General features: G+C 42.2%; 1 pseudogene; it reads left to right on the top strand.

Annotated features, from left to right (window-relative positions):
- Positions 1-490: 490 nt before the first annotated feature.
- On the top strand, positions 491-988 carry LOC127212846 (60S ribosomal protein L21-like; annotated as a pseudogene).
- The last annotated feature ends 13,186 nt before the right edge of the window (positions 989-14,174 follow it).

Genomic DNA, 14,174 nt, shown 5'->3' on the forward strand with positions numbered 1-14,174 from the left:
GATATGATGATGAGATGCAATTATAGAAAAACCAAGTTAAAACTGCTTCTTTTAAAACTGAAGAATAGCATGTTTTAAAGAGGAGAGATGTTAAAAGTCACGTGGATATTTGACTGTTTTGTTTCAATGAAGTTGACAAACACCACTAGATGAATATATCCCTTTAAAAGTAGTGTTGGTGGGGAGGGTTCTGGAGAGACACCTCAATGGTTAAGAGCACTTCTTGCTCCTGCAGAGGACCCATGTTTGCTTCCTCACTCCTTGGCTCACACCATCTGTAATTCCAGCTTCCAAGAGGTCCAGCCCTCTCTTCTGACCTCTGCTGGTACCAAGCATGGGGCTGGAACACATCCATCCATCCATCATCCATCCATCCATCCATCCATCCATCCATCCATCCATCCATCCATCCATGCAGGCAGATGCTGAGACACATATGAAATAACTTAACTTAAAAAACAGCTCCTAGCTTCCTTTTGGCCACGGCAGCCATCTTCCAGTAACTCGCCAAAATGACAAACACCAAGGGAAAGAGGAGGGACACTGGCTAAATGTTCTCTCGGCCTTTAGGAAGCATGGGGTTGCTCCTTTGGCCACGTATATGCGAATCTACAAGAAGGGCGATATTGTAGACATCAAGGGAATGGGCACTGTTCAAAAAGGAATGCCCCACAAGTGTTACCATGGCAAGACAGGAAGAGTCTACAATGTCACTCAGCATGCCGTGGGCATCATTGTAAACAAGCAAGTTAAGGGCAAGATTCTCACCAAGAGGATTAACGTGCGGATTGAGCACATCAAGCACTCTAAGAGCAGAGACAGGCTTCCTGAAGCGGGTGAAGGAGAACGACCAGAAGAAAAAGGAAGCCAAGGAGAACGGCACCTGGGTTCAGCTCAAGCGCCAGCCTGCTCCACCCAGAGAAGCACACTTTGTGAGAACAAACGGGAAGGAGCCTGAGCTGCTGGCCCATATGAATTTATGGCCTGATGTACAAAAAGAAATAAAGACCTGGACTGTAAAGGGGGTTTCTTAAAAAACAACAACAACAAACAAACAAACAAACAAAAAAACAGCTCCTACTTAGAAAGAATGACTCAGAAGGAACAGCCTGGAAGGAGAGGATTGATACTTGCAAGCCTGCTTTTCTGCCACTGGTACCGGAAAAGAACTCCACTGGAAGACACCGACTGGTGTCTTCCTCCCACTGAGGATGGACAATTCCAGAAGACTCCTGATGTTTAACAGGCCATAGGACAGTCAGTGCTCAGCCCTGTGATGTTCCTGAGCCTCACTCTGGAATTGATCAGGCAGTGGTGGAAGACAGGAGGTACAGTACCTTCCTCCCTGAAACCTCTCCAAGGCCGTTTCTCTAAAACTCAGGTGTATGAAATGGCCAGACATTTACCCTTCTCTGTGTGGATAAATGTGAATGGGATTTTCAATTTAAAAAAAATAAAATAGGGCTTGCAAAGGGAGCCACAAACTTAAACTACCTTTTAGTCAGTTCTGTGAAATATTTGAGGAATGAGTGACTTTCATAAATTCATTCAGAGATAAACGCAGGAAGGATGACTTTCTAATTCTCTCTGTGTCTCTCTGTCTCTGTCACTCTCTCTCTCTCTCTCTCTGTGTACATGCATGTTTGGTGTATGTGATGATATGATGTGAATGTACATATTCATGTGTATGAACTCACTATGACACACATGTATGTTCATGCATGTCTGGAGGACCAAAGTTCAGCATCAAGTGGAGTGGCTTCCTTAGCTTTTGAGATGGGGGTCTCTCACTGACCTGTAGGCTCTCCTTTAGCAGGGTTTCTTTTGGGTCATCAACCAGCTCCCAAATCATGACATGGAGACTTCTTATTGGTCATGAATGCTTGGCCTAAGCATATGCTCCTTTCTGGCTACTTCTATTCTTTAACTTAAATTACCTTTATGTTTTGTCTCAGGGCTTTTTAACTGTCTTTCATTATACATGTTCTAGTCTGTGTCTGTCTGTCTGATGGCTGACTGGCTAGCTCTGGGAGTCTCTTCCTCTTTTTCTCCCTCGTTCTCTCTTCTCTAGCCTAGATTCCTCCTCCTACTTACTCTTTCTGCACACCAGCCCTGCCTGTTCCTCTACTGCATAGCTATTGGTCCTTCAGTTCAGCTTTTTGTTAGGCAAAGCATCAGATCTTTACATCAACAAACAAATGCAGCATAAAACAAATGTAGCACATGTTTACATAGTTAAGTAATATTCCACAACATTCGGTTAGACTGTCTTGCCAGGAAGCTCCTGGAATCCAACTATTTCTGTCTCCTTGTGCCTAGTCTAGAAGGTGAAATATGAATTAGAGGTCTCATGTCATGCTCACATGACAAGCACTTTACCAACTGAGATGGCTCCCAGCCCTCCTTTTGTCTGATTATAAGCTTTGATAATTAAAGCTACATTAGGACAGTTTAATCAAGGACAGCAAAACTGAATATAATAGTTGTAAAAGTAGACAGGGAGATGGAGAACAGAGAGGAAGAGAAGGATGGTGGGATTAACATCTTAATATAGTAGCAGCCAGTAGAGTTCTGTTTGTATTTTTCTGGAACAAATGACAGAGGCTTAAAACATTACTTATAGCTATAAAAGGAATAAAAAAAGACTTTAAATAATAATTTAGAACTGGCTAGAGTATAAGTTAGAAATGGTGGGAGAGTGTGCATCAAATCCCTATATTTAGTACCAGGAAGCTGAAACATATATTTTATTGTTAATGGATTAAGAAATGGAAAAAAAAAAACCCAAACTATTTATTTAGAAATTCTGAAGTAACCAACAAATGAATTAAAGGTAAAGTAGATTGTAGGTGGCTTTCTTGGACTACAAGCTCCCGAATCATGACATGGAGACATTAATTATGAATGCTCAGCCTTAGCTGAGGCTTTTCCTAGCTAGCTTTTTTTTTTTCTTTAAACGTAGATTATTCCATTTCTATTAATATATGTGTTGCCCTGAGGCCCACTTACCTCATCTATGTACCGTTCATCCTGATTTTCAGCTTCTTTTGTGTCTGCCTGCCAGGCCCCTGGCTGTCTGGCTCCCCCTTTCTCCCTGGCCACCATCCCTGCCTATCCCGCCTCTGCATAGCTATTGGCCATTTGTCTTTTTATTAGTTCAACCAGGTGCCTTAGGCAGGCAAGCTGAAACAGTTACACATCTTTATATAGTTAAACAAATGCATCACATCTTTACATAGTTAAATAATTATTCTATTCCACAACAGTAGATGAAAGTGATTTTCTCTAGGGTGGGTTTTGGAGAGTGGGGAGTTTTAGTTTTTTTTGTTTTGGTTTTTTGTTTGTTTTTATCTTGTTATGTAAACCAGGCTTCTCTGAAACATCCTATATAACCCAGGTTGGTTTTGAACTGAATTCTACCTCAGTGCTGGAATTTCATTGTGTGTGACCACACTGGTATATTAATTTAGTTCATAACTTTTCTGGAACAATTGAGTCAGGGTGTGTTGATTGACAAAATGGAAAGCTGAAAAGTGATGGTACTGTGTCCAGGGTTAAATTGAATGAAAGGTTTCACACAGACATTTCACACTGGTAGATATTCAGAACTTGGAAGAGCCTGCAGAACTCAGCCTGCACACAAACTCCACCCTCTCTCACCTCTGGTTGGAAGAACCTCTGTTTCTCATTGTCCTGTCCCTCACTTTGAAATCTTCAATGTTCCCTGTGTTGTGAGTCCTTTCCATTGTTTCTCTCCTCATCACTGAAAGGCAGTGGTTATCACTAAAATCTCACACCAGAATCATCTTTTCTGAAAAGACTTCCATGCTCACCTCCCTCCCGTCTGACAGATTTCTTTTATACCCTCCCTTAGAACTGTTTCTTGATTAGCAGATTCCTATTTTGATTTGACATAGTTAACACCCCCTGATTAATATGTTTCCTTTGTTGCTTGTTTATTCGTTATTATTTTCCCAACTTTTTACTAGCACAAAAAAAAGTGAACAGTAAATCATTATTGAATGAATAAATGATTCCTTGATTAGATAGATAACACACAATGAGAGAACAACACTGGAATACTGTGTCTTAATGACAGTTACAGATCCATTTCTTTTTATATCTCAAGGTACTAGTTGGACTCATGGCCTTTGATGAGATTGAATTTGTGACTTCACTTCTGAGACATTTTCCCTATTTGAAACAGTATTTCGATTATGTCAGGGTCCCAAGTATCTTAGGCAGGCCTCAAAGTGCCCTTGTAACCTAGGGTAACCTTAAAAGCAGATCCTCTGCCTTCACTCCCTGAGTGGTGTGATTACAGGAGCACACCACCACACCTGCTTTTATGTGGTGCTGGAGATCAAGCCTAGGCCTTCTTGTGTGCTAAGCAAACTCTCTACCACCTAAACTACATCCAGCCTTACAAAACTCTCTCTCTCCCCTTTCACCTCTGTTAAAGGATCACTAGCTAAGGAACAGTGAATTACTTTTCCCAAGTGTTTTCTGTCTCCATGAAAGAGAACTTTGGTTTGTGATAGCTGTGGGTATAATACGATCATTGCTATCACAGAGCAGGGAATGCTGTTGTAGGTGTATGTGCCTGTGTCCATTCATGCAGGGAACAAAGGAAGATGTTAGGCATCCTGCCCTTATCATCGTCCGCCTTATTCCTTCAAGAAAGGGTCTCTTGTAGAGCTTAGAGATAGACTGGCAATCAGCAAACCACAGTGATCTTCTAGTCTCTCCCTCTACAATTCTGGGATTGTAGGTACCAGCAATGCATGGAGTCCCTACACCTGGCACTGTATGTAGTGTTTAGGAATATGACCCAAAGTCCTCACAACTATGCGGCAAGTACTCTTATCCACTTATCCCTCCAGCCCCAGCAATAACACATTTAAACAAATCTCTCTATGAAATTGTTTGTGTGTTTCTGCTTTAGCTGTTGGTGGTGGTGACTCAAGCCCAAGCATGGATGGAATTGCTTTGAAAGACAGCTGACAGAGCAGTGATTTGACACTGAAGAAATCTCACTCATGTTTTTTTCTTGATAAAATCAACTAAATTAGCTAGGCATGGTGCATGCCTTTAGTCCCAGGAAAGGGATGGAGGAGTGGAGTGAGCACTATTAGAGATACAGGAACCATGTTCCCTCTCTGATCCCATGTCTACTTGTCACTCTCAACAAGGTATTTCCCATACCTCACACTCGCTTCTCCTCTTCCAGCATCTGGGCTCATTTCGCCATTTTCTGGCTCTCACTTGACTTCTTTCAATATTCAGGACTCCCTTCACCTCTTCCGCTATACTGGCTCACTTTACCTCTCCCAACGTCTTCCTTCCTTTCTCCATTTCTGGGCTCCCGTCTTCTCTTCCAACATCCGGGCTCACTTCACTTCCTCCAACATCTGGGCTCACCTCACCCCTTCCAATATCCAGTGCAGACTTCACTTCTTCCCATATCTTGTCCTTACTTCATGTTCTCCAATTTCCAGGCTCCCTTTACCTCTTCAAACATGTGGCTCTCACTTCTTTCCTCCCATATCTGGGCTCACCTCACCTCCTCTGACATCCAGACTCACTTCATCTCTTCCGCCATCTGGCCCTTACTTCACCTCTTTAATGTCTGGGCTCACTTCACCTCTTCCTATACCCATGCCCTCCTCACCTCCTCAAACACCCTGGCTCAATCCCCATCTTTATTTTCTGGTGTTCGTTTGTTGATTTTTCTTAAATCATGAGGAGATAAGGAAACGTTTTTGCCTTTGTTTGAAAACATGTTACTCTTAACATAGATATGTAAGCCCAGGAAGCTCCTGGAAGGCAAAGATAGACTGAGCTACTTTCCCACTTACATCCTGCGTCCAGGCTCAGATTGATATACAAGTGTCTTACACATCGAATACGCTTACCCACAGTCTCCTCAGCGAAAAAGTCTCTCTTGCCCTTGCACACCTGTGATTTTCTAAGGCAAATAGCCAGTCACTCTCATTTTTCTGGCATCTTTTCTCTTTCAATACCTCGAAATCCACCATTTTTCTTCTGGCATTTCTGTATGACACAAAATCTAGTCTTAGCTAGCGAGACAATTAACAACTATCTTTGCTCACCACGATGGGATCTTCACATTCTTCGGTTCATTTGATTCTCTTTCAGTCATTATTTAATTTACATTATTATATAGATTGTTATTGATGAAGGTGTAAACATATTCATTTACTGTTCTAGTATGGTTTTAAATATGATCCTTCAATACCCATAAGAAATCCAATGCTTTGTAGCATGGAAGATTTAAATGAGACATCTCACATGGCATCTTGACATCTGATTCTTATTAAGTAAACTAGTTGATAATTTGCTGACCAACTTGCTTCTCAGAAATAAGCCTCGTGTGAGTGCGAGCCTACCACTCACAGTAGCATTAAAGTCCCCGTGCTCTGGTGCATCAGGGGAGCATTGTCAGAGTGGTTGATGACTTCACCTAATGGGCTCTTAGAAGGATGGATGCTGATGTGGCAGCTTGTAGCTATACATTAGTCCTGCTTGTGTTGGAGCCAATTGCCGCCTGACCTCTCTCCCAGCAGAGGTACTGTGGTGCCATCTGCACATCTTTTAGTCACATTAAATCATGTCATTCAAAGGCCTTCTGAATGTGAATGAGTTTACCTTATGCTTAGGAAAGAAATGAGGCGAACTTCTGAACTACAAGCCCATGCTCATTTGCACTCCCCAATTTTCATATTGCTTTAATTCTTCCTTTCTCTGTGGGTAATGACACTGGCAGAGTTGGTATCTGGAAAAAGTTTCCTACTGTCAAAGATAGAATGTCATTAAAGCAAAAAAAAAAAATCACTAAAGATAATTTAAACTCCATATTTATATGCCAAATAGGTCTGAAGGTTGGAGGCTGAGCTATCTTTCTTGTCTGGGTATGGATATGTACAGGCCAATATAACCAAGAATCTGACTTGCCAGTGTATGCTCATGGAAAGGCTGAGGAAATCCAGGATGCATGCATGATTTTGAGGAAGAGAAAATGAAATCAGCAAGTCTGTGGAGGGTCACCTTCTCAGCCAGTGGGTGTATCTGTGGTCCAGGCAGTGTGAAAGCTCAATATTCTGTGATCCAGGACACAGATGGACATATGGAAAGTCAAAATTCTGGTCAATTGCATCTAGTTGGTTTTCTTTTGCAGTGAACTGGTCAGGATGGCCTCTTTGAAAGGCACGTGACTGTGGAAGACCATAGTGATTATCGTAATGATGATACAGAATAAACCTGCTCAAGAGTTGAAAACTGGAGCCAGCACAACAGAATTTATGAACAAGAACAAGATTTCTGAATCCCGGGACTTAAGATGACATGAACGCATTTAAATGTTTTTACTTGCTTTCTTAAGTCAGTGGTCCTCAAACTGACCGCTGACATGCCATCTTGAAAAAGACTTGAGAACTTACTAGAAATTTCATTCAGGAGCCCTGTCCCAGAGTTTCAGGATCTTTAGAAGCAGGGATCCAAGACTCAATAGGTCTCCTAGATAATTAAATTCATAAAATAAAAAAAAAATGGGGCTGAGGAGATGTGTCAGTTGATAAAGTATTGGTCACACAAACAGGAGGACCTGAGTTTAGATTCCCCCAACATTCATGCAATAATATATTTTTTAAAAAGCTAGGTGTCCATAATCCTTGCCCAAGAAGATCACCAAGTCTAGTTGGAAGGTAATCTGGCTGGATTGGCAAACACCAGCTTTAGTGAGGGAACTTGTTTCAAAAAATAACATGGAGGGATGCTGGAAGAAGATTCCTAATGTTGACCTCTGGTCTTCACATGTGCATACATGTATGTGCACATGCATACCAGTGTGCTTCCTTAGCTCAAACTGCTTGTTTAGACTGCCAAGAGCTCCTGTCTCCTCCAACCTTATGTTTCTCTTCCCCATCCAGCCACACCACTCCTGTCTCCACCTTCTTAGGGATGGGATTAAAGGCATGCCACTCCAAGTGCAGGGATGACCTTTGTATGAGCTCTGTTTCTCTTTTAGACTGGATCAATTTCACGTGTCCTAGGACAGCCTTGGGCTAACAGAAATCCATCTGCCTCTGTCTCATAAATTCTGAGATTAAGGTTGTGTACCACCACTGCCTGGTCCTCTATGTCTATCTAACGTGGCTGGCCTTGCACTCTAATTTCCATGCAAGCTTTCTGTGTTAGATTATAAAGAAAATATCACCACACATACATAGACAGACAGATACACACAGACAGACAGACAGACACACACACACAGAGACAAATATACACAAGCATGTACACACAGACAGACAGACACACACACACACACACATACACAGAGAGAGAGAGAGAGAGGGGAGAGAGAGAGAGAGAGAGAGAGAGAGAGAGAGAGAGAGAGAGAGAGAGAGAGAGAGAGAGAGAGAGGAGAGATTTCACAACTCTACTGATCAGGTATTACAGGGAATTTGGTTTAAAATGTTCTCACAGAACCATGTCAGGGATCTGGTTTTGGATGGGAAATATCTCTCTTGTCTCAGGTCATCCCAAGACCAATTCAGGATGAACTGAACCCCAGGCTATTTAGATAAAAATGCTGAAAATCTGGGGGGGGGCATATAATCATTAGAATGCTACAGTGTGGGTGCTTGAGTTTTCCTGGTACTCTGTGTCAGCTTATTCCCACGGTAAAACCTACAAGTACTGAGTTTTTAGCTCCATGACCATGCTTTGAAGAGAAGTTGTCTCAAGGGGGAGGCTAACTTCTCAAGTGAACGAACTCCATCTCTGCTTTGACTCAAATCCCCCCAGTTCACTTCAGTGTAGGAAGGTGACTTTGTTCAGTTGAGTTAATTCTGGAAACTAAGTTGTGAAAATAAAAATATAGCCAGAAACTAGAGCTAGCATCATTACAGCAGCACGGTCTCCAACAATAAAGGATACGGAGGCTGGAGAGGTGCCCAGCTGTTCAAAGCACCAATTGCTCTTGCAGAACTGCGGTTGGCTCCCAGTGTGACCAAAAGGGCAGCTCACAATAAGTGCGGCTGCCATCTGGTTGTGGATTCTGGCCTGCACAGGCTCCTACCCTATACTATGGGAATACTTACACGTACACATAATTGAAATACATTTTTAAAAAGAATACAAAGTGGGACTGGAGAGACGGTTCAGGGGTTAAGAGCGTTGACTGTTCTTGCAGAGGACCTGGGCTCAGTTACCAGTATCAACAGGATGGTTCACAACCATATAGAACTGTAGTTCCTCTTCTGCTCTCTCAGGTGGTACACAGCTATATATGTAGAAAAAGCGTGCCCACACTTTTATCCTTAAGTGGCTTTTGTCATAGTAATGAGAAAGTTAACTAATATATCTGTGAATGAAAGATTTCCCCATGGAAATGCAGTGAGCCATACTTTTGTTGTCACATCAGATGTCACTGTGGACACACGTACTGAGTTCCCATGATTCCTTCTTCTGAGAGGATGTATTCTTGGAAACACAGAACCCACAATCTGGTTGATTATTGCCATAATTACACAAATAATACCTTTGTGCAAACCTCGTATAGTTAACACATTTAGGTGTCACTGCCAGCGATCGCTTGCTAATTGTTAAATCTGAATTAGCAAGCATAGATATATTAGCATAAAATGTCTGGTTTGCAAGGAAATTGATATAAAATATGTAAGGGTATATACTATTACATATTATTTGAGATCACATCTCATAACCCATGACTCTGCCGACCACACAGATTAGTGGTTGTGCATAGAGTGTGACCTGTGGAGTTTTGTTGAGTGTGAGCTTCCCACTGGGAGTATAATTAGCATAGTATACAGTCTCATTTTTCATAGTTACATGTATGTTCTGAAAGTCCACCAGCACATATCCTTTTAAATTAAAAAAAATGTCTGGAATTGAAAATAAAGGTAAAAATCGTGATTGAATCAAATCCACAGATTACCTCTGTTTTTTACTGACTGGCTGCAGAAGTACCCAAACCCAATGGAGGCTACAGGAAAAATTCTGATATCACTCCTACTGTTCATTTATGTGATTTATTTATTTATTTTTACAACAAAATAGTAGCAATAAGCAAGCAAGCAAACAAGTAAATAAATAATTATTTCTATGTTTGTCTGTGGATATTCACATTTCAGTATAGTGCCTGTGGAGGCCAGAGGAAGAAATGCTTGGATTCCCTGAATCGGAAGTTACAGGCAGTTGTGAGCCACCAGAGTAGAGTGTGGGAAACAAACCAGACTTCTCTATAAGAGCAACAGGTGCTCTTAACTACTGAGTTGTCTCTGAAACTGTTAAAGAGATTTTTTTTAATGATGGCAATGCCAGTGTTACTTGTAGCCCACGATTTAAATCAATTTGTGTGTCTACAACTTGAGGCTCGGATAAACTGGATGAGGGAGCTTGCATGACATGCCATTTGCTAAGGAACTCAGAGATGATGGAGTTGGCCAGAGAGGTAAACACCCAGAGATGTATGAATCTGTAATAATACTGAATGGAAGAATGACAATAATTCACGATACCCTGCCGTTTACGAAACTCGAAAATGTGTGCACACAAGTCAGTGATGCATATTATCCAGCCCATGTAGCATGGTCTGGAGATGGCGCTCAGCTGTGGAGCACTTGCCTACTGAGCACAGAGCCCTTCATTTCAAATCCAGTCTGGAAAACTGAAAGCGAACACACGAAGCCCAGAGAACACACGCCTATTCCCGTACTCCTGTTGGTAGGAGGAAGACACAGAGGAGAATGAAGACGCAGACAGAGGGGAGAAAGTAAGAGGAGAAGGAGTGAAAATGGAATGAGAGTAAAACCAAACTTCTTACAAAGCCTCTTCAGAAATGAGTATGAGCTTTTAAAAATTGCTGCCACCCCAGAGATGTTAAGATTTAGGCTCCATGCATTCATATTACAAAGGGAAGAAGTCGTTAACAGATTATGAAAAAGGGATAACCTGGAAGCTGTTATCTAGGGATAGCTTTTTATCTTTTGTGAAGAACAAAACAGAAGAACCCAAGACTACATCCTCCTCCCCCACTCAAGTGCTTGGCAGGCAGGAGGAGTATCCTAGAGAGGGACTGAAATCAGAGCCCGCCATCCAGGGGCTTTTCCTTCCTCTTGCCCAAAACAAGAAACCAAATCCAGCTGATCCCCAAAAGAAACAGGAAACTTGCTGAACAAATAATAGTGCTTTTTAAGTGATGGAAGCAAAGGTATGTTCCTCAGGGACGCTGCGGTGATGGAAAGTGGGAAAGAAAAACTTAGAAGTCACAGGATACTTTAAAGATCCGATTCCCCATGCACAGGACACAGAGCCAATACACACTGCTGCGCTCTCCTCTTGTGGACATGGGGAGGACAAGAGCAGGAAGAGAGGTTCTATAGTATGTGCACAAATACATTGCAGCTTGTAAAATTCTGTCCCTTCGCTCAATTTTCCCTGCTCTCAAAGTCTGACAATTCTCTGAGCAGCAGAATCCTGCCTTTAACCAGGCTGGAGGCTCAGCACCTTCCTGGAAAACAGGGCATTCTCTGCCTCTTCAAAGTGCCATCCCCTCTTACCGGTTCCCTGAGCGAGGCCCCTATGCCTATAACTGCTTAGTCTCTTCGGAGAGACCCTCAAACTTGGAGCATTTTGTGTGAATCTCCTCACTGACTTGTAAACTAGTTCCTCCCTTGAACTCACCCCTCACAAAACCTGGCATGAGCCTCAGGGATCTTCATGTCTTCCAGTTTTAGCTTAAACGACATTTGTCAATGATTGGAATTCCTCTTCAGGGCTGTCCTTGAATGTCAGAATCTAATATACAACTACAATGTTGAGTTCCCTCTCCATCGTTCCCCTCTCTCCCCTCCCTCCCTCCCTTCACCCTTCCCTCCTTCCTCCCTTCCTTCTTCCCTCCCTGACTCTACATCCATGCTTGATAAGCACTGTTTTTCTGGAACCACATTCCCAGGCCTCTTCTTAGTTCTCTTTGAATTAGGGTCTCCCAATCCCACCCACGCTGCTCTTGAGCTCACTTTGAAGCCCATGCAAACCTGGAACTCCCATCACCCCTGCCTCGGCCTTCCAAATAACTGGCATCATTACTCTTTACCGCCAGACCACGCGTGATTTTATAAAGGGCCGCTACCACACGAGCAAATGTTAGGAAGACCAGACCAGGCTACGAAACAGAAAAGAGCATGACTTTTGATTTTCACATCATTTGCTCCCTATCAAAGCAATCCTCCTGCCTCATCCTTTTTCTGTATTGGGAATGCAGCTGTGCATCAACACCACTTCGGTACATTCTTGAGTTAGGATCTTGTTATGGAGTGAGAACACACCTCAGACGTTGGCTGAGGTAGTTTCTCCAGTGGTCTGCCTTTAAACTCTGACCTCCAGCAACCTTTTGAAATGTATCATTTCATTCTACCCATGAATTTCCCAGCTTACCCACAAAGCCACAATTGCTACAGGGGAACTGGCAATGTCAAAGAAAATGGTTAGTATTGTGACATCAGGGATTGAAGTTGTAAACATTACCACCCTGGTCCTTCCTCCTCTTCAGAAAAGAAAAAGGTTTCTGTAAATGGATCCCAGCTGCAGAGGCTGCCTCAGACTGTCAGTCACCCAGGAAGAGCAGGAAGTACATTCTCCAGTCTCCAGAAGAGCCGGTGCCAATGTGTTGTTACAATCTCTGAGGAACAGAGCCTGGGTTACTAATGATCCTGTTCATGAAGAAATAGGCTGGGGTGTGCTTTCCTAGTTAGACCTACTTCCTAGGATTGAGTTGTTAGAAATGTGTAGAAGTGGGCCTGAGGAGATGACCCAGTCTGCGGTGAGAGCACGATGACCTATGCTTCCGTCTCCTAGACACGTGTAAAAAAAACAAGCATGGTGGCCTGTATCCATAATCCCAGTGCTGGCGATGCAGATACCAAAGGGTCCTGGCTCAATCAATGGAAGACTGTATTTAAAAAAAATATTAATATGGAGAGTGACTGAGAAGAACACTGGATGGCAAACCCGAATCTCCGAACCCACAGTGTACGTATATAATCAAGTGCACACACACACACACACACACACACACGAAATACATAAGTAAAAATGTAAAAATTAAAATCGAGAGATAAGCAAGTGCATATACACGGGGGAAAGGCAAAAGCTACAATCTAAACTTTGCGGATATAACTAGCTATCTTTATTTCACGTGCATTTTTCCTATTTATGTGTGTTAATGTTGCAATTTTAGAATCTAGAACCATGGTTGACCTAAAAAAAAAATAAGTGCGGTGAAAGACAGATGCATTATATTAAGACATAGGAAGAAGTTAAAAGAGGGGCTAGTGTGTCAGCAGCTACAAGCATGCACTCTTCTTGCAAAGGAGCTATGGTCCTCAGTTCTCAGCACCCATGGCTACAGCTCCAGGGCAAACAGCAGTACTCTCTTTATTCTCCACTGGGAACTGGGAAAGACACTCACTGTGTCCATAATCCTGCACAGACACCCATGCACACACATAATTAAAAGTCAAATACAACTTTTAAAAAAATGTTGTGAAAATAAAGTTCAGCATTTAATCTGGTCATGCCTTAGTGATATTTTAAATGTCCTCATTCCCAGTGCATTTAAAAGGAAGAAGCCTTATTTTTTTTTTTTTTTTTTTTTTTTTTTTTTTTTTAGGACAGACACTCTGCCAAAAGTAAATGTTAACAGCAATTAAGTGAGTTTGTACAACCCTCCAGTTTTTGACACTCGAGTCCCCCACTTAAGTATTTTTTTTAATGGAACATGGTGGCATATTTATTTATTTGTTTGTTTATTTATTTATTTATTTTGCCGTGCTAGAGTGAAAGAGAAGTATGCGTACAGTTAGCTCAGTGTGTGAACACCGAAGCATTCTTTGCTTAGGACTCTGAGGCTTAATCAGGTAGGATTCCCTTCCCTTATCTTTTCTCTTAAAAGAATATTTAATCTCCCAGGAAGCACCTCTCTTCTCCCTAGATAATGGTAGGGGCATCAAATCAAGACCATTTTGCTGGTACTGTGTAGGGATCTTTGATTCCAACTGTAGGTGCCTGCCTGCATTTGTTTGCCCATGGTTTGTAGCAATGTGGCTCCTGCTAAGGCTTCAATCTGCCAG

This window comes from Phodopus roborovskii, unplaced genomic scaffold (genome assembly GCF_943737965.1).
Source record: "Phodopus roborovskii unplaced genomic scaffold, PHOROB, whole genome shotgun sequence".
Classification (NCBI taxonomy): domain Eukaryota; kingdom Metazoa; phylum Chordata; class Mammalia; order Rodentia; family Cricetidae; genus Phodopus; species Phodopus roborovskii.